The sequence below is a fragment of the Triturus cristatus genome, chromosome 9, assembly GCF_964204655.1.
Source record: "Triturus cristatus chromosome 9, aTriCri1.1, whole genome shotgun sequence".
Taxonomy (NCBI): domain Eukaryota; kingdom Metazoa; phylum Chordata; class Amphibia; order Caudata; family Salamandridae; genus Triturus; species Triturus cristatus.
The window spans coordinates 446,123,577-446,144,182 of record NC_140592.1 but is presented as its reverse complement, the minus strand read 5'-3'; positions in this window follow the sequence as shown (position 1 = coordinate 446,144,182).

Sequence of the window (20,606 nt, the reverse complement as noted above, 5' to 3'; positions counted from 1 at the left end):
GCAAGCGGTGCACGCCTCGCCCCTTTCCCCGCCAGCTTTTCCACGGATCATAAGGAATCGGAAGGGTGGTGGTTCACAACCACCCGCAGGGCAGAGTAATCGTAGGATCTAGACTCTGCTCTGGGACCGGGTTCTCACTCCGCCGTCGGAGATGGGGCAGGGGGGTGCTAGGAGGTGAGCGTAGGGCTCCAAGGTCCAGGTGCATAATACCCATGCCCTACAACCCAGGCAGTCTGTTTTCAACTGCAAATAAACTCACTGTCCAATGTGCACGGCCCCTCTGTATGTTTGCGAGTGTGGAATTTTCGCTATGCTTGAAAGCATTTGTCGTGTTGCATTTATTTGCACAAAGGGTGTAGAAAAATATCCCTTTGCGCATGTGAAGTGAGTTTGAGGGGCCGAGTGCCTTCTGTCTAGTTTTCTGTCCCTCTATTAGCACGTCTTAAAGAGATAACTCTTGTGGACTTTTTCTGAGCATCAAGATATAGAGAAGTGACCAGGAGACAGCGATGCGAACTGAATACTCTCCATTGAAGTATGTTTAGAAGTGTCATTTCGGATTGGCTGCTTTATTTAGGGCAGAATGGGCCAAGGATCCATGGGCGCTCCTGCAGCCTCAACTGCTGTCATTACAGCGCGAGGGAGTCTGCCCCAGTCTAGCGCCCAGACTCTGATCACAAGCGCACGGGGCTCTGGCACACTTGTGAAACTGTCACAAGGATACCCGCCACTTTCAACGCCCTCCTCGTGCCCCACCTTTGTCCCAGGAGACCCCAGGACGTCTCTCTGCCGCCCGCTTTTGCCTTGTACCAACGGGGCTGTTTTATGAATTTCGGAGGCGGCCTAGCAGCTAGGGCGACAGGCACCCAGTGTGCAAGCTGGTCTTTGGGCGAGGAATGCGCCCAAAAATGTAAACAGATGAAGGGAAGCTCTGTAACAGTGCAGCTTGACCACGGAGTGGGAGACCTGTCAATCAGGACCACATTAAGCACCATCCAAGCATGGGCATGAAAAGGGCAGTATACGTTCTCGGAGGCAAGGAGAAATTTGCATACAAGGGACCCCGAATTCCACGCTCTCAACTACCGGTGCTTGCACGCAGCATGTCCTGCATGGGAACACGCGCTAGGGAAATGTAAACCTTATAAAATATGGTGTAAGATGGTCCTACTGCTAGTAGCATTACTGCTGCTTTATGAGCTACTATGAATCCTGCCTCCCGTATTGCCCATTCACCACGCGCCACCCTAGACCTGGATACTGTCCTGGGGAGAAGGCCGCGCTGGTGTGTGTGAGATGCATCCTCTCCCTTCAACGCCCTGCCCACCCGGTATCCATCTAAATGCCCGCAGGTGGATGCCAGCATGCCCTGCGACGCCTTGACCCCACCGTGACCCAGAGGGTTAGGACTATTCATGCCCATGCTTGGACGGTGCTTAATGTAGTCCCGATTCACATGGCTGCACAGCTGTGTTATGTTGGAAGAACATGGCTTTTGAGGCTGCCATGGGGTGGCGATGCCTGTCGTCTGGCGCATGGTAACAAGGGGGCTCACAGGTTGGGCAGTGGCGCAATGTTATGCGGAAAACCCTCGCAGGGGTAGCAGGTGCTTTGCATTATTTACCTGAGTATATGTTGTGTTGCCTACAATGGCGGTCTCCTCGCCACAATGCGATATCGTTTAATTTGGGCAGCGCTTGATGGTAAAGGGCGACCGCAAGTCGATGTGGATACGGCGTCATGGTAAGGTATTTTGGTACAAATGCTGCGTAGGCAAGGGTATGATATATGGGCAGCATGGGGGTAGGGGACTGAGTTCCTTAAGCTGCTCTCCCGATGCACCCGCTAATCTTTATGAGTTGTTTGGTAGATGAGTGTGCCGGGGACATTAACTTTGCTTTGGAGGGTAACCTAGGGCCTCCGACAGCTAGTAGGGTGTTTCTGGCCGGGTGGGGAAAAAATGCCCCCCGCGGGGAGTTCCTTCTCCAAGCACAAGCTCTTGCTGGTGTGATTGGCAGCGCCCCCTTTCCACAAAAAGGTTCAAAAGTTCAAAACATGGTTTGTTCTCTCTCGTAACGGGCCAGTTGGCCACGCATGTCGTTGTACACCCTGTTTTGATAGACAGCATCCTTGACAGCATCCCTCTCCCTGACAAATAGGGGGCAGGGGTTTTCAAACACGAGGTTCTCGGTGGCAGCTCAGGGCACTTCACGCAAGTCATTCGGATGCCCACCATAGCATTGTCAAACAGAAAACTCGGTAAGGATGCGGGTGATGTAGCTCAGCTGCTCATTGGCCCTGCTGCAGAGGGGTGGGCACAAACATCAGATCACAGAAGTGTGTTCAAACAGTAAAGCACAGACATGCCTCTTGGTAGTCAAGCCAATCTTGTGCTCTGCCATGCAGCACTACTGGAACCGGAAATGGTAATATCTAATCCGACACTACAAACAGAGTAATAAAATGATGTACTACTAAGCACTATAAAAAAAACTCCCAATACATGTATGAAATGTAGTTATACACGTAAGGCACTCATACTTGCGGAGGTATCCAAGAGGCCAGAATTTTGTCATTTTAAAAGGGGAAAAACCCTCAAACGTTTTGAACATACGCTGTTCACATTGTGGCTAATATTCAAAGATGAGCCTGTTTACCAGCACTCCCTGCTTTTGCAAAATAGGAAGCTGATATCCTCACCGGTTAACTTTTCTGCCCAAGATCACAAAAATGTCTTCTAGTGAGGACGATAGGAACTGGCCACCTCTCTGCTTTCGGATCGAACTGTAAATCTTTTCAGCGCTCACATGTTTAGTTAAGCTGTCATATTTAGTCATGTAAGGCCAGTCTGTGGATTTCCCTCCTCCGCTTGAAACTCAGGAGCAGCAACATTGTCATGGTGTCAGTGGCTTTAAGGGAAAGCTTTTCAATATTATATACAATACTTACTGATGCTTATCTATCTTAGGCTCTAACAACCTGTGACAAAGCCAAGAAACCTGACAGGCTGCAGGTATGATGTTCTTGCTGTATCAGATACCTGGAATGCAAGGGCAGAAACAGCAACATATTAGTCGGGCGACACACCACGCTATGCAAAGAATTTTGCTTGCACGGGTTAAGCCATTCCCTTAACCCTTGTTACAGATGAGAAAAGGCTTTGTGGTTACTGCCACCGAGGGGCTTTGGATGTTAGTTATCGTATCACAGCAAATATTGATGGTCGGCTGGGGAAGAGAAGACGTGCTTGAGGTTGCCTGGGTGCACATTGATTCGTTAATTCCTTTTCTCTGTTGGCAATTCACAGCCTTCTTCAGGATGCGTGGGGAGGGTCTGGCGCGTTTAACACGGCATTTTGAAGGTTTGAGGTCAGGAGGGCATATTTGTGCACAACAGCACATGCGGTAGTATTAGCAGCTGCCCTTGGTAGAAACTTATTCTGGGCCCCCCGTTTGGAACCGCTTTGAATGTGAACAGTCCAGCTCTTTCATGTTCAATTTGGGGAAAGTTACTGACAGTGCACGGACATACTCTTCCAATTTCTAAATGTGTTTGCCTAGAATATTGGGGGATGGTGACGTATTTTAACACAGTAACACAGCAACAGCTCACTAATATCACTGAAAATAATAGGTGACTCTACCACTTAGCAGATAGGAGGTTCTGTCTCGATCTAAAAGAAACTTTTAGTGATATTGTAAGTGTGGAACACATGGCCCAAGCGCCACAGGGTGAAGCTTGGGCCACAGCGCTCCGCTTACCGGGGTCGGTAAGCGGAGTGCTGTGGATCGGTAGTGCGACTGTTGGTTACTTTTGCTCTCACATTGAGAAGAATAAAAAGAAATTTGTACCTGGGCACTTCACTGTCACACCGGCGCTTGTGACAGTCTGCCATGAGTTGGCACTGTCTGTCTATTTTAGAGATGACCGCAACAGGCATTGTTTAATTCAATTTACATTAAAATCACTATTGCTTGCAGCCCAAGCCATTCTTATAGCTTTGAGGGCCTTGGAATAGGCGGACTTGTCAAGCTTGCACGGGTGTCAGGGTTAGTAGTTGTGGTGTTATTAGGATGGGCAGCATGGCAGGAGCAAGGTATGGTGCAAAGGAAGTGGCCGCCTGACGTGAGTCAAGGCATATAGTGGCACTAGTGTCAGGTTTTTTGTTGAACTGCCTAGCTGTAAGGTAGCACAAGCATATGCTGATTCTAGTTTCGCGCAATATTGGGCATCTATGTATGTGTCACCGGGAACAATTCTAGGTCAGAACTTGTTATGCTGCCTTCAGTTGGCGTGGCAGTGCGTCTGCCTTGACGGTAACCGGACAGGGTGCCTTGGTTGAGGCTAAACAGTATATCAGTTTGAGGTGGATTACGTGTGTATTAAACCAATTTGTACTGCCACGGTGCCATAAGGGGGAAGCCCACTTGAGGGCAGTGTTTCTCACTTGGGCTAAACATGAATGAATAATGTCTTCATTCATTAATATAAATAATGGGCATCGCTCCATCCTTTTCAGCAAGGTAGACCAAAGCGTGTTGATATGTCCTTTGACTTTGATGAGCATTTCGTTCTATGCTTTTTTTTCATAGAACTATTTTTGATAATTTTAATTCAGTCGTTTTGTATGGTGCCTGTGTCTCAAATCCAACACTATTTCATGGACGATCTGATGGCTCGCATTTAAGGGGATGTCCAGGGTTCTTTGCATGGCTAATTAATGTTTCCAGTACACAGACACCAGTTGCTTAAGACCACTGCTTTAGCCTTGGTTTGGTCGTACCATAATGGGGGGCAGTCTCTCACGTATAAAACATTGGTTGGCTATGTTAGAAAGACTTTCTCACACCTGAGTTTATCTGTAGGCCCTATAGCGGAGAATTCGGAGAACTGGACAGACGCTGCCTTCAGTGGGCCAGCTGTCCACCAGTTCTTGTTCAAGAATCTGCATCATGGCGCCAGAGTTAAATCGTGGAACATGTAGGTTTCAATTCAGTTCTGTCTGGGCATAATACACAATCGGTGTCGCAAGTGACCCCTCAGTGGTCACTGTTTCTCTGCCCCCACCCCCTCTAGCACACGGCATGCCAGGGGGCCGATGTGGGGCGCTCCAGAGGTCCATCTTCTCTTTAGTGGTTGGTTTCAAAGTAGGCAGGAACTGTACTTCTCCCCTCATTAGCAGGAACTGTACTCCTCCCCTCAGTGGGCTTTAAACCCACTGGCACGTCCGACTGTCCTTTTGTTTGCTCATATCGATGTGCGGTCTACCAGAGTCGCCTGTCCCCCCCCCCCAGGTGTAAGTCTGGAGTGCGGTAGTATGGGGGTTACTGGTTTGTGGCCGATTTTTGGGGAAGAGGCCCCATTGGCTAGTTCCTGCATGATGCGGAGGTTTCTGAATTGGCACTAATGCTTTAGACCTATTCCATTCCACGAGTCCTCGTAGTGCCCTCATTAAGTGGGACGATATGGATAAGTTGGATACATGGCATCTAGTATTGGGACGATCGCCGAACCTCACGTCCGCCTTAAATATCCAGGTTCAGCATCATGGGATTAGTGGAGAAATCGCGGCAGATGGTATTTTGTTGACCACAAAGGCAGAACGGGTTGATAGATCACCGATGTAATTGTATTGGAGGATATCTGCATAGCAGCAGGTGGATGGCGCATTGGGTGCTTGTGGCAATTTGAGAATGGTGCAGGATAATTATTGTTTTACGTTAGGAAACGGGAACCATATGCCCAGGTCTGTCTTTCTTTGCTGTCGGTTACCAGTCCTATGGCGGGAAAGTACAAGTTTACACTTACGCCAGGCAATTACAACGCAAAGAGAGGTGCTGCGAAGGCAATGCCTCGGCCCCTGATGGACTATGTTTAATTTTAATTGTGTGGGAGTGGGGCTTGTAAGCTCGTCTCGTCATGCTATGTCTGGTCGATGCAGCTAAAATGTGCCCTTGGCAAATGAGGGCAGGTTACAGGTCGCTTCAGTTAAGACAATTTCACCCGCGCTTTAGCCAGGGCAGCAGGCGGGTTGTGGTAGTTTTCACCTAACAACTGTGCTGCAGTGCAAAGTTTGGTAAACACTGTTAGAGCAAAATGGCGACAGGGTAGTTAGACCATGGGGCATTCCCAATATTCAGGAAAGGGCAGGTATTTGCACATATGTTTCCCTCTGGTTCCCACAGACTTGTCTGCCCCCTAGGTTATCCTGGTATGGGCTAGAACCAGAGACTGGAAGGGGCATCTTCTGCGACCTGTGTCCCAAATACATTGATAGTCAGTGCTGGGGTAGATGTACCTTGAAGGGCATGACTACTTCTTAGGTTGTCCCTGAATTTTGGGGCCAAACTAGGGGGAGTATTAAGTCTACAGTCCTTAGGAATCATCCAGCATTCCTTCAATACAGGTAAGGCCTGTTGGTTATACATAAGTATCAGCCAATGTGTACCATACACCGGTTATTCAGCGACACCATGCCTCGGGGGCACGCGCGCTTCACAAAAACACAGAGGGGTCTGTGCAATTGTCTGGTCAACGGGGGGAAGTAAGCTAAGGGATGCAGGGTAAGTGCTGGAGGGCAGCCTTGCTCATTGTCACATACTTCTAGCTATGAACATTCCAAGCCAATGTAGGCAGGCGGGTTATGGGAGTGGTCACCCAACAAGTGGGCTGCAGTCCCATAGATGTTGGACACAGGTGTCAGGTACACACCGTGCTAGAAGGACGGCAGCTAGGTAAGAGCAGCAAATAGATGGGGCATTTTGAGCCAGGGTGTCGGAAACCGACCCGCCCAGATTTGACGCGGGGCTGAGTCATGTGACATAGTGGAACGTTCCTGCATGAGGGTGAATAGTTCTTGGCACAAATTCAAAGGCCAAAAGGGCCTTTTGTTTCATCAGACACTAGCTGACCCAAGCTAACTCAAGGGCTATTGGGATATAGATGGGGTCATCTATAACTAGTAGGGATGGTTCTCTGTCATCTAGATTTGCAGGAGGCTCTATACAGGCGAGGTTGTGGGTAAGACTATAGCTGTTTTGGTGGGGGGCTCCGGCGGCGACGGTGGCCACCTCCAGAGCTGTGGCGGAGTTACAGGGCGATCTGGAAGCAAAGGGGTACAGAAGGCTTCCTCTGTGCGGCATCATGGTGAGTGCCAGATCCAAATCCTAGGAGCCTCATGGAAGGTTCCTGGAAAACCGTGTTGGCACCCCGCTAGTCCTTTGGGCGGTTGTGGGCCTGAACAACTGGGGGGTTTGCTATGCTACGCTCCGCTCTGAAAGGGGCGTGAGTAAGAAGGTACCAAGTGTCACGTGATCCGGGAAGAGGATCACTAGAAAGGGCAGCACAGGTGGGGTTTGCCCCAGTGCTGGCCCAGTTGGTTGCCTGCCCTTGGATCGCCTGTAAGATAACCCACCTATTACATAACGGTGTATGTAATAATCCTGCAGCAACTTTACCCAAACAAAAATTGTGTTGTGTGCTTATTTATTGGTATGTATGTTATGTTGGAGTGGTGGTAAAGGATGCCAATGACAATATTATTTCTTTTGGTGCTATTTTACCCCTTGCCTTCCTTCCCACTCCATCTTTGGGGGGTCGTGGTGCCACTTCTGGTCTCTTTGTTTGGCTCTTTTGGGACCCACCACATGCCCAAGCTCCCAGGTTCCCATGGGAACAGAGAAATCACACCAACTGTAATTCCAACAATATGATTTATATGATTACTTACCCATGTGATCTTAAGTATATTGGTATGACTACCAGAAAAGTTTGGCTGAGTAGAATAGAACATTGCAGCACCATTAGGTGCCACAGGAACACAACCTGCATGACCAATCAGTTTATATCTAAGGGCCATAATAAAAACGAAATGAGAGGGACAGTATTAGAAAACTTTGAGACGACCCAGGACACCTTTAAAACCCTCACAACATGGGAACAGAGATGGGTCCATAGATTAAATTCTTATAAGCAGGGCCTTAACCCCTTCGCTGCTAGACCTTTGCCCCCTCCTGTGCTACGCCTTTTTTTGGCTATTTGGGGTAGTTCGCACTTAAGGTATCCACGCCAAATTTGCGTCCTTTTCTTCCAACATCATGGGTACCTAGAGTTTGTGGATTCTGCTGGAGGGGACCCAGAAATTAGCCAAAAGACTGCTGAATTTAGTTTTTTGGGGGGAAAAATGGGAAAAAAGGGCTACAGATGAAAGCGTCTGTTTTTTCCCTGCAAATGGTATCAACAAAGGGGCTGTGGTGCTGAAATCACCATTTTCCCATCTTTCAGGGACAAGCAGACTTTTGTCAGAAAACCAACATTTTTTACAGTTTTGGCATTTTTCTGGGATATAGCCTATTTTTGCTATTTTTTGTGTTTTCAACCTCATTCCAGTTAATGGTAGAAATGGGTATGAAAGCAATAATGGATCCTGGAAAGCTGGCTCCACTCCTATCTCACAGATCATTCCCAGAAAGTGGCATTGGGCACCTTCTCCTCGAAGCCAAAACGTCTGTGGTGCGGCGTCCCTCAGGGGTCAGCACTCAGCCCTCTTCTTTTTAATATTTATTTAGCCCCACTTTTCACCCTGATTGCCAATTGGGGGGTCAAGGCGATTTTGTATGCAGATGATACGCAATTAGTCTTCCCCTATTTGGATGTGTCGGAGGCAGCTTTTAGCAAAATGAGGGGCTGCCTTCGAGATGTGGCCAGCTGGTCCAGCTGGATGAACGCAAACAAATTAAAACTGAATGCAAGCAAAACGGAGGTAATATTCTTTGGTAAAAACACTCATCCTCCTTCGGACCTGTGGTGGCCTCCTGAAATGGGTCCACCACCATCCCCCGGAACCAATGCGAAGAATTTGGGAGTAAAATGGGATGAGAATCTCTCTTTTTCCTCTCACATACAGCAGGTCACTACTGGATGTCTCCACAAACTCAGAAATCTCCGTAGGTTCCTTTCTTTTCTCCCAGAAGAGTGTCGCAAAATGGTAGTCCATGCGACAGTTACATCCAGATTGGACTACGCAAATGGCCTCTATCTTGGCCTGCCAAAATATCTGGTGCAACGCCTGCAGATCGTGCAGAATGCGGCTGCGAGACTGATAAAGCACATTCCTTTCAGACAGCATGTCTCTCCGCATCTGCGCGAACTGCATTGGCTCCCAGTGGCAAGTAGAATAAAATTCAAAGTTCTTAGCTTGGCGTTTAGAGCACTAAAAGGGACCTGCCCTAATTACTTAAAAATTAGACTCCCCCGCTACCATCAGGAGAGGCACTTGCGTTCTAACTCCCTGCTTCAGCTACTCGTCCCACGAGCTAAAAAAGCCAGACTTGGGGGCAGGTCTTTTTCTGCCGGCACGGCGAAACTTTGGAACGCCCTGCCTTCTACCATCCAATCTGCTACGACAGAATCTAGCTTTAAGAAGCTTCTAAAGACCTGGCTCTTTATGCAGAAAACCTAAGCAATCCCCGTGCCTCCTGCTTCCCTGATTTGCTCACTTAGCGCCGGGACACCTCCTCGTGAGGTAGCTGTTCGCGCTTTACAAATATCAGTATTATTATTATTATACATTTTGAAAAAGTAGACAAAATTCTGAATTCAGCAAAGGGTCATTTGTGTAGATTCTTCAAGGTTTCTTCATTGAAACTAACAGTTAAACATAGGAAAAATTGAAAATTAGTTAAAAAAACAGCCATTTGTGCCAACGTTTTCACCTGTAACTACTTCTAACTGTGACAGCTGTTTGAAAGCAATATACCCTTACATCCGCCAGACCTTTCTGGTTGTGGGGATATATAGGACTTGTAGGTTCACCAAGAACCCGACGAACACAGAGCCAATAACTGAGCAGCGCCTTGCAATGGTTTTTCATTATGTTCTGGGTATATAGCAATTAATTTGGGAAAATATATACATGGAAAAATCGGTATGAAAAACACCTATGTATTTCTGAAATTGGAACAAAATATAGAGTTTAGAAATAGTAGATATTTGCACATTTCCGAAATTGTGAGTACCCATACTAGCATGAGACTTATAGGTCATTTTTCAAAATGACTTCTTATTTATACATTGTCTTTCATTTGGAAGGCAGAAATGCATCAAAAATCAATAGGTAATAACAGTTGCTCTACAATTCTGTGTTACCCTAAGTCTCCCGATAAAAATGGTACCTCAGTTGTGTGGGTAGGCCTAGTTCCTGTGACAGAAAACGGTCCAAAACGCAACATGGACACACTTTAATTTTACAGTGAAAATTGACCCTTTTTTTGCAAAATGCCTAGCTGTAAATTTTGAACCCTAGCTCTGTTGAAACCTGAGGAAACCTAGCAAACCTATACATTTTTTAAAAGTAGACACCCAGGGAAATCCAGAATGGGTTGACTTGTGTGGCTTTCACCAGGTTCTAATACCCAGAATCCCTTCCAAACCTCAACATTTGTAAAAACAAAAAAAAAACACATTCTTCTCACATTTCTGTGGTGGAAAGTTCTGGAATCTGCGTGGATCCACAAACTTCTACCCACCCCGCATTCCCAAAAGTCTTCAGAGAAAAATGGTACCTCACTTGTGTGGGTAGGCCTAGTGCCCGCGACAGGAAACAGGCCAAAACGCAACGTGGACACACCACATTTCCACAGTGAAAACTGACACTTCTTTTTGCAAAGTGCCTAGCTATAGATTTTAAACCCTAGCTCTACCGGCACCTAGGCAAACCTAGCAAACCTATTCATTATGGAAAACTACACACCCAGGGAAATCCAGGATGGGGTGACGTGACTGGCTATCACCAGGTTCTGTTACCCAGAATTTCTTGCAAACCTCAAAATTTGTAAAAAACACACATTTGTCTCACATTTCTGTGGTGGAAAGTTCTGGAATCTGCATGGATCCACAAAATTTCACCTACCCCGCGTTCCCGAAAGTCTTCAGAGAAAAATGGTACCCACATGTGTGGGTAGGCCTAGTGCCCACGAAAGTAAATGGCCCAAGATGCAACGTGGACACACCACATTTTCACAGTGAAAACTGACCCTTTTTTTGCAAAGTGCCTAGCTGTAGATTTTAAACCCTAGCTCTGCCGGCACCTAGGGAAATCTAGCAAACCTATACATTTTTAAAAACTAGACACCTGAAGAATTCCAGGGAGGTATGGCTTGCGTGGATCGCCCAACGTTGAGCCTATTGGGAAACATTGTTCGGAGTTTCAGTCCCCTTAATGTTCTACACAGCTGTGTAACATATGACGAAACTACATAATAATGAACAATAAAAATAGAGATCCTCACAGGCACCTCTGAGACAAGATCATTAAAGAAATAAAATAACCTACATTTCAATGAACATTATGATTGATAACCCCAATTAACCCCCAAGTGGAACTGCCCATCAACTTCTAGGGGGGGTTTAGGCAAAAACAAACAAGGGACGTGACATACCTCCTCATGCTAGGGTGACCAACTAGGATGGGTGCAAATTCAGGATGGTGAGTGCAAAAATTCAGGACATGGGATCAACATTCAGGACCAAAATTCAGAGCAGAAGGTCTAAATTCAGGTCAAAAGTTTTGGACAAAAGGTAAGTTTTACAGACACATCAGAGGAAGTTGCGCAATAATATATAAGCAATTAAATAGACAACGAACATAAGTACAAGTCAAAGTAAGTTTATATTAGGTTGAGACTCTGCAAAGAAGACAACACCTCTCCTGTGGCCAGCGACTTCCTGAAACTCGAGGAAGACTACCTGCTCTTCAACAAAGAGCAGATCTCTCGAAGACAGTGGCCCTGTCCAGAAGAATCCAACTACAAGGACTCGGGATCCAGCTGGAACCACGACTCCTGCCCACTCTGCACCCGACGGCCATGGGCTGAGTCGAAGTGGCTCACCTGTCCGGTGACGTCTCCCCTGTGATCCTGATCTCAAGTCCAGCATTGGCTGATCCCTAATGGACTCCACAATGACGCCTGTAGCCTAAATCCAGAGGCAACCCTGACCACAACACTCTCCAGTAAGAAGACTCCAATATGCAAAGGCACCCCTGCACCCGAAGCCCCTGCGCCTTAGTGAGTTTAATCAATGGTGCCCCTATGAGCACCCCATTTGTACTTACCTCTGCTGTTGTTGGTCTTCCTCCTGCAACCTCCGGTGCAATGCCTGCAGCTTGTTTGTTGATAGCAGAAACCTCATTGGAAAGCATTGGGAGCCAGATGCTGAATTTGCACCCTGCACTCGGCCACCTCTGTGCCGCTGGTGGTGTATGTTTGGTGCTGCTTTGTGCCCCCCCTTCCGGTGCTTGACCTAACCCCCAAATATTGGCCCCTGCAGCCGATTTACTTACCTGCAAGTAGAGTGGCTTTGAGCACCCCCTGTCTCCATTTAAAAGCATTGGGCTGAACTCCGATTTTGGCCTCTGCACCCGGCCACTCCTGTGCCGCTGGTGGTGCAGTGTTGGTACTCCCCTGACCCATGCTCCTTGCTGACCTTTGAGCCCAAAGACTGGAATTGTAAGTTGTGTACATGATTGTTTTCCCACCATAGGATAACATTGAACTGTTCAGAAACTGCACTGTGCTTACTTTTAAAAGTGAAAAGTATTTTTAATTAGAAACGTACTTACCTTATTGCGATGATCTTGGTCTTAAAATAAAAGTAAAAACAAAGCTTACTTTTCTAAAATTGTTGTGGATCCCCTTTTTAAGTCATGTGTCCATTATCGGTCAATGTTGTGCAATAAATGTATTACACTCCTCTGTGTTAGGCCTAAGGCTGCTTGACCACACTAACACTAACGGAGCACCTTTGGGTTTACATTGAGCCCTGTACACTTTTGGGGACTCTGTGCATGGTATTTCCACCTAGTGGCATACCATATACAGAGACAGCTTCCTACAGGAGTCACACAAAAAACATGGGAAAGAGCAAGGAGAAAGTGGTGAAAACGAGGGGAAAACAAGGAGGTGGTTATTGCAGGGAGTGCCTCTGCACAACCTAAAGTAACCAAAGGGTGAGTCGCCTAAGACTGTTCACTTTGGCCCTGAAGCACCCTTGCAATGTTCTGTTAGTTTAAAAAAAGATTGACAGAATGTGACCAGCATGGCATGGAGACACCTGGCAGCTATGAAAGAGAGTGAAACCTGTTGTGCCCTGTTGTGATCCCTCTTGCTATATCTCCACCATCCTCACCAATCGGTGTTTCTTGGAAGTACTTTATCGTAAGATTATTTTCAGGTCTCAAGAATGTGACAGATAACTAGTCTAAGGAAGCTCTTCTAGCACACACTGCTGCCAATCCTGATTGGCATGGCTTTGTAAAAAAAAAAAAGAAGCAACACTGCCTTGCTCTACCTTCTGTCAGGTAGGCGTTACATGGTTGTTACATGAGCGTAGCATGGGCTTTCCAGTGCATCCACCCATGTATTTTGATGCAAACCTATATATACAGACTTGTACAGATGGGTTTACGACAAAATTGTGTGCCTAGCCGAAGCTGGGGTAACAAGGAGAAATATCTTTATTTCTCCTTGTTACATCCTCTTTGCACACATGCAAATAGGAACTGGCCTCAAAGGATAGTTTTCTCTTCCTGCTCAAACAACTTACCTGATCACAATGTTTTGGCACGAGGCAGCCACAAGTGCAACAGAACTAGGAGAGTGCAGGACTGTCCCATATCTATGAAAATATGGTGCTGTTCTGCTCTTTACGCTTCTCAGAGTGCAGCAGCTTCATTTGCTGCGCTGTGTTACATGAAATGTAAGTAAATATGCTCATCAATGATTTGGCGCAGACCTCCAGACACAAATCTTGTCTTGCATCTTGTAAACCATTCTGCTGCCTTTAGACTAGGGTTGCACTGTGGAAATAAATATACAACAGACAGAACTTCACTATGTGTTAAGAAAAGGCTATGTTTCAACTAATGAGGGAGAAATCCATCCAATATTGCAGCACGAGGCATTTGCCTGGCAGGTTTGAGTGTGGCACTTGAAGATTTTGGGATAGTGCACACCAGTCCTGTTATGTGAGATATTTCTTATTGTGCTCTTCATTTTCCATTAACTAGAAATGTTGAAATAAAAACTGTACTGAAACAGGGATTACAATAAAATTGAATCCCTTCATTTATAGACTATGTCTTGCTACCAGTCCATCCCACAATCAGCTCCTTAAGTGCTTTTGTCTTAGGGTCATAGGCTACAGGAATAATAACTACGTCCCTACTTTACTGCTGGTTACTCCAGGTGTGACAATTTTGTTGTTGCCGCCCCTCCAAAGACCTCCTTCTCCAAGGATTCCCTCAGTCCCACCATTCAACAGAGCCCTTCATTTCTCCATACACCCTCTCCCATGTGTATTAAAATTCTTTTATAGTACTACTCATCCCAATATAGAGTGTCAAGAGTGGTTCACATCACACACATATTATTCAGAGACAATGGTCCGTATGTGTGTGTAAGTCAATGTTACTTAAGACCATGAGGGCTGCAAGGTGTAGGAGTTACATGCCATTCATACTGGATGTAGCCCTGCATTATATGCAGAGCTACTGAAATTATGCGGCAGGATTGACTAAATTATACAGCAAGTAAAGGCAAAATATGCGGTATAATGCGGTACATATTTTGTAGTATTACTTCATCCTTTTTTTCATTTTAATATATGGTAATACTATTTTAGCCAAGATTTACCCACATCAGTACCAGCCTAACAACTAAATACATAAATAAGAAAACGTAAAGATGATTAGTTAGCCTTTATGAAGGGCCTATCACTGTGCGTGAACACGTCTCCACTTTTTAAGAAACTTTTGATCTATTTGAGCTAGAAACAATTTATTTCCTGCTAAAATCTGCAGATTATGCAACGGATAATGGGTTATGTGACAAATGCGGCAAATCAATAATTTTGAGGTAAAAACTGAAGCCATAGAAGTGCTTAATTCTAATTGCCTGGATTATATGTTAGGAGTGCTTGGTCTGGAAAAATACAAACTCAGGGTTCAAAACATAACATTGTGGTTTGGGGTTGTCCTACTAATACATCTTTATTATTATACAGAGGAACCCATTGAACTATCGACATCATTTTTTTTATTTGAGTAGCATGTTACACTTTCTGCTTTGCAAGAAGAACATGATCCCTCTGCTCAACTTTATGATGAGTCAACACTGTGAAAAGTCAAAGCTCAGAACTCTCTCAAGGAGATACATTAATCACCAGAGTTAAATTGACATTTTCATGATGGTCTCATAATTGCAGGCGGGGAACAACCTTTACAACGCAACTTTTACAACGCACTACCATTACAACGAAACTGTTACAACGCAAGTGGATTTACATCGCATGCCATTACAATGCAAGTCTTTACATCGACTTGCGCTAGATGGCGTGCTAACATTACAAATAGTGTAGTTTACTATCCCAACACCTTCCCTACTGTTAAGTGGACTGGAGTTGGAATAGTAAATTACACTTTTCTAATGTTAGCACGCCATCTAGCACAAGTCGATGTAAAGACTTGCATTGTAATGGCATGCGTTTTAAATCCACTTGCGTTGTAACAATTTCGTTGTAACAGCATGCGTTGTAACAGCACGCGCTGTAACGTCATACATCCTTGCAGGCAGGCAAAGAACTCCTAAGTCTTTGTCATTAGCCCTGTATTTCAAAGTAAAGCGTGCACCTTGAACCCCAAAGCATGGCTCCTGTTTCAGTGGCACATAAGTTGAAATTAGTTTGTTATTCATTCATTCTTCTAAACAGTTTTAATAATTAAAAATATAAATAACAAATCTGCATGTCTCCGAAAGGTTATGCAATCCTGCTGTGCCCTAGGCAGATGCAGGCACAGAGGCACCACATGCTGTAGCTGCAGCATGGTCCATAGTCATTCTGTATGAGAGAATCGCCACAGATAGAATGACAATGGGGCTAATTGACAGTATGCGAGGTCCGGGAGGAGCTGTTGAAGCCTCTTTTTTCACTTCAAAGAAATGCCAGCTGGCCTCCAACAGAGAGTGCTGTAAAAGTCCTGGGGCTTCTCAAAGGGGGCATCACAGTTTCCTGCATACACCAGAATTACGGACAAAAGGCGTCTGTAAAAAGAATGATTACAGACAACGGACTAGACAACAAAATGACGGACGGTCCGTGAAATTTACAGACAGTTGGTCACCCTACCCCACTTATTTTTCATTCATGCAAGGGAAACACCCACCCACACGTGGCAGCATTTTAAACACACTGAGCTGCCTCTTTTGGGAGCAAGAATATTCAGAGCATTCCATACAATTCTTTTTAGGCTATACACCAGGCAGAGCAAAAATACGACGCTGCAAGTATCCCTCCCTATCCCTAAAAGCAAGCCATCAGGTCGACTTCCAGACTCTCGGCCAGACTATGTCATTGGGAGACTACATCTCCCATCACTTTGAGGAGCGGTATGATGCTCACATGAGACATGGAGAATCTTCTCTGTAAAAATGCTGACCCGGTAACAACCAGCTAGTAGCAATGGCATTTTGCGGTGGATAGACAGTGTGAGAAGTTGGCCTGTATATGATGCTCACTAGTTAAAGTGATCACCTTGTACCATGCCAAGCAACCCTTATGGTGTGGTTGTAAGTCAACCTTTTCGGACTAGCTGCCCTAGTGGTAGCGTAGGCTAAGCAGTCTTTGAGGCTAAACTCGTGAAGCGTGTTAAGCCAGCTGTTTTACCAAATGCAACCCCCTTTTATACCAATGAAAGGACACCACACAGATATATATTCAAAATATATATGTATTTATTTCTCAAAGTAACCCCTAGTCTCTTTATGAGCACAGGAGCACAAATCGTCAAACAAGATTACAGTAGAATACACAGAAGTTGCACTTTATATGGATAGGCCCTGGTGGCCACTCGAACCATATACTAAAATAGTGGTATAAGTACCACGAACAGAAAAGGGAAAAGGCCTAGGGCCTCTAGAATCGCTGGGCCTACAAGGAGCTAACGTCAGTTAGTGACCAGGAGGTCCACGGGTGGCGTGTGCAGAGCAAATAGTCACACGCGTGCTCCCATAGGTTTCAATGGGTGCGTAAAAAGTACAAAGTTACTGCAAAGAGGATCTTCCGGATGGACTAGGAACTCAAGATTTGGAACACAGGCACTAGAGATGTAATACTACACTTGGGCACAGGGGTGCCAGCTTTACCTCACCCACAGGAAGCGGGTGCATAGGCCTCGAAGTGCGTCGGGTTTCTTCTATCTGTTCCGTGGAGCTTGAAGACAAAGATGCTGCAGGCGGTCGGTCCGGGAGAGATGCAGTGGATCCAAGAGTGGATCGGAGATGTTGAAGACCTGTAAGCAGAGGGGACAGTGTTCACAGTCACTAGCCAGTGACCGGCGTGGCACCAGGTGGGTACCAGGCAATGTCGGGTGCAAACAGGAAGAAAGGTGTAGCTTGTCTCTGCAGCCACGTGGTCCCTGGAGGTCGACGACGTCCAGGAGTCGGTTCACGAGCTGTCCCACGCAGGCTCTCGCTGTCGGCGGTGTCGGCGACTTGATCGAAGCAAACAAGCCTTGGCAAAAGCAATTGTTGTAGGAGATGAAATAAGCTGATGGTTCTGACCAGCAAGGTCAGAAGGACTGCTCCTTTGGAGGGGAGCAAGGGCCAGTCTGGAGCAACCAGACCAGCGGTGTATTTCTTGAAGTTCGTCGCCAAGATGGCCACTAGCCAGCGGGCCAGCAACCGGTTAGGCGCGTCGAGTGGCAAAATGCAGAAGGGCCCCACGCAGATCGTGGAGATGCTGGAGGGCTCACCTTTGGTGCAGATGCTGCTCGGGTGTTGGGCTTCTCAGATCCCAAAGCACAACTTGGAGGGAGCCTCGGTTGTTGCACTTGTCAGCTTGTCGTAGTCGTTCCAAGATGGCTGGCTCCACGTGTCTCGGTGCCTCCACGGGTCTCCTCTTTTCAGGGACTGTGGATCGGGCGGTGAGAGGTCTGGAGGTCCAGGTCTTGTCAGTCTCTGGGCTCGGGCTCCGGCGGGAGGCGGCGGCAAAGCAGACGTTGATTCGCTGGATGGTGCTTGCGTTAGCAAGGTGGTCACTCCCTGACCACAGGGGAGATTGGCTTCAGTCCTCTGTGCAGCAGAGCGTCGAAGTTCCCGTCTTCTTCTTAGTGTTAAGTTGATTCCAGGATGTCTGAAGTCTTAGGACACAGCTCCTACCTTTAAGCGGATTCTAGGGGCTGGACTACCTGCTAGGTCCCTCCCTATGGGTGGGACCAGGAAGGGGGGTGGTTACACCCCCAATCCTTTGTCCAGCTCGCCCCAGGCCCGGGACTGGTGTGCCCCAGGACCGGTTTGAACTGGCATATGCACCGAGGCTCCTTGTGAGCCACAGGCATGTCTGGTTTCTTTCAAGCCCTACCTGACCAATACACAAAATCCTGTCTGGGGTGGTGCACGCACCTCCCCTGGCAGGAAACCCTTTGTCCACACCTCCCAAGCTGGAAGGACTCCCAGCAGCAGGAGGGCAGACTTGTGTCTGTGGTGGCAGCATCCATTTTGTGGAGCTGAGGCTATGTCTGATTTTACCCGGGTTTCAGGTACTGTACATGTCGTGTCCCTCTAGAAGGGTGGAATGCTAACCCCGTCGCCAGAATTGGCGAGGGGTTAGTATTCCAATTCGTATGACACCTTACTCGACATGTTTTGATAAAGCCAAACCAAAGATAGCATTTAACCGCGAGGGTCATAATGCACTTAAGAGTATATGGTATGACGATATCTGGAAACAGTAGAAGGAAGTTGTTCCGACCACTGCAGACAGGCTCAGCTCATGCCAGAGCACCATCTCACATGGAACCAAGCACTCTTCCTTCAGGATTGTTAAGGCCTGCCATAGGAGTGACTTATAGGTTACCAGGTGTCCCATTTAAGGTTAGGTATAGGTATACTACACCTAAGTAAGGGGTGATTACACCAACTTACCCCAGCTGAGGGATCAGCCAGTTGTGTCAAATTGTTAGGCCAAGCCTGGGGTGGCATAATACATGCTTCAGCCCTTGGCAGGCCTTGGGTACACCAATGCCCTGGGTACCTAGTGTACACTGGTACAGGGGCTGACAGGGTGATCCACTTCCAATTGGTTATACACCTAGGGTGCATGGAGTCCATTTTAAAGAGAGAACAGCCAGGCTGAGATCCTGAATAGCAGGATCTCAGGCCAACTAAGTCGAAAAACCAGCTAGACACTAGGCAAAAATTTGGGGGTAACCATAGTCAGATATCCACCTTCCTACACAACCCCCCCCAAACGAAGGGAGATAAGGCTGACCTTGACCAGGTAAGCCTATATTGCCCAAGTGGCCATATAAGGAGGAACCAGCACTGGCATGGTTACCCCCTGTCTCATGGTCCACTAAGCAATCCCTCACCCTAAGGGTATCAGAGGGTCTCCACCATAGGGAATCTCTACCTTTGGTGTGTCTTGGCAAAGTAAAAGGCTGGTGTTGAGATGGAGTACTGAAGTGAGTGTCCTCAAAGTGAGGCCTCACCTTCCTCCAATCCCCCTCCACCATGGATGCCTTTCTTTCCTTAACTGAGTTGCACTGTGCTCTCAGGGTCAGCCTCTGGCTACCTAAAGCTGGAGACTGGGTCCCTTTTGTGGGCTTACTGGAGGGACAGGTCAGGTCTGGGGCCCTAAGGTCCCATGTTTGCCTGTACCCAACAGAATCCCTCTGGGGGAGGTCCCTAACTACCTGTAAAGGAGATCCCTCAGGAATGTTTTTACCCATCACCTGACTAGGGCTACTAGCCAGGCAATCCTCATTCTTTTGATGGGGGGGTTCTTGTGGACAGGGGCCCTCTTGGGGTCCACTGGCCTTCCTGACCTCTGCAGCCCTGGGCTGACTGAGGCAGGGTAGAGAGAGGCAGGTTACCTGCACCAGACTGGGTCCCACCTTGGAAGGGGCCACTGACATCAGAGGCTCTGCCAGGCCAGGCCTGGCTACCTCTGGGGCAGTTCCTTCACAAGGGGTGAGGTCAGCTCCCTGAGGAGGCTGACTTTTTCCTAATGTCTGGGGAGAGGGAGACTTTTCTTCCTCCCCACTACTCTCTGTTTGTGTGGAGTGATCCATAGTTCCAGGCTTCAATACACCTATGTCAGTCTGAGTATAGGCTGAGACCATTACAGCCTTGCCAACCTTTTCAGGGGGGCACTCAGTTTGTGTTTGAGCTGTGACTGTCACAGCTCTGCCAGTCTCTACAGGGAAGTCTATCTGTGCCTGGGCTGTGGCTACCACTGCCCTTCCAACCTTTCCAGGGAGGAAATCTATTTGGACAGGGGTTGTGAATGGCACAACCCCACTACCCTTTTGTGAAAGGCCTACCATTTTAGAATGGGTGTCTTGTTCAACTCCAGCCCAAGCTGAGAGTTCTAAGTCATTCCCCAGTAAGCAGTCTACAGGCAAGGTTGGGGACACTGCCACCCTTTTAGGGCCAGTGACACCTCCCCAGCTGAGACATACCTCTGCCATGGGATGACTGTTCTGTTTGCCATCAATGTTGGTCACCTGGTAGGAGAAACCAGGCAAAAGCTGCTCAGAGGGAACTAGCCAA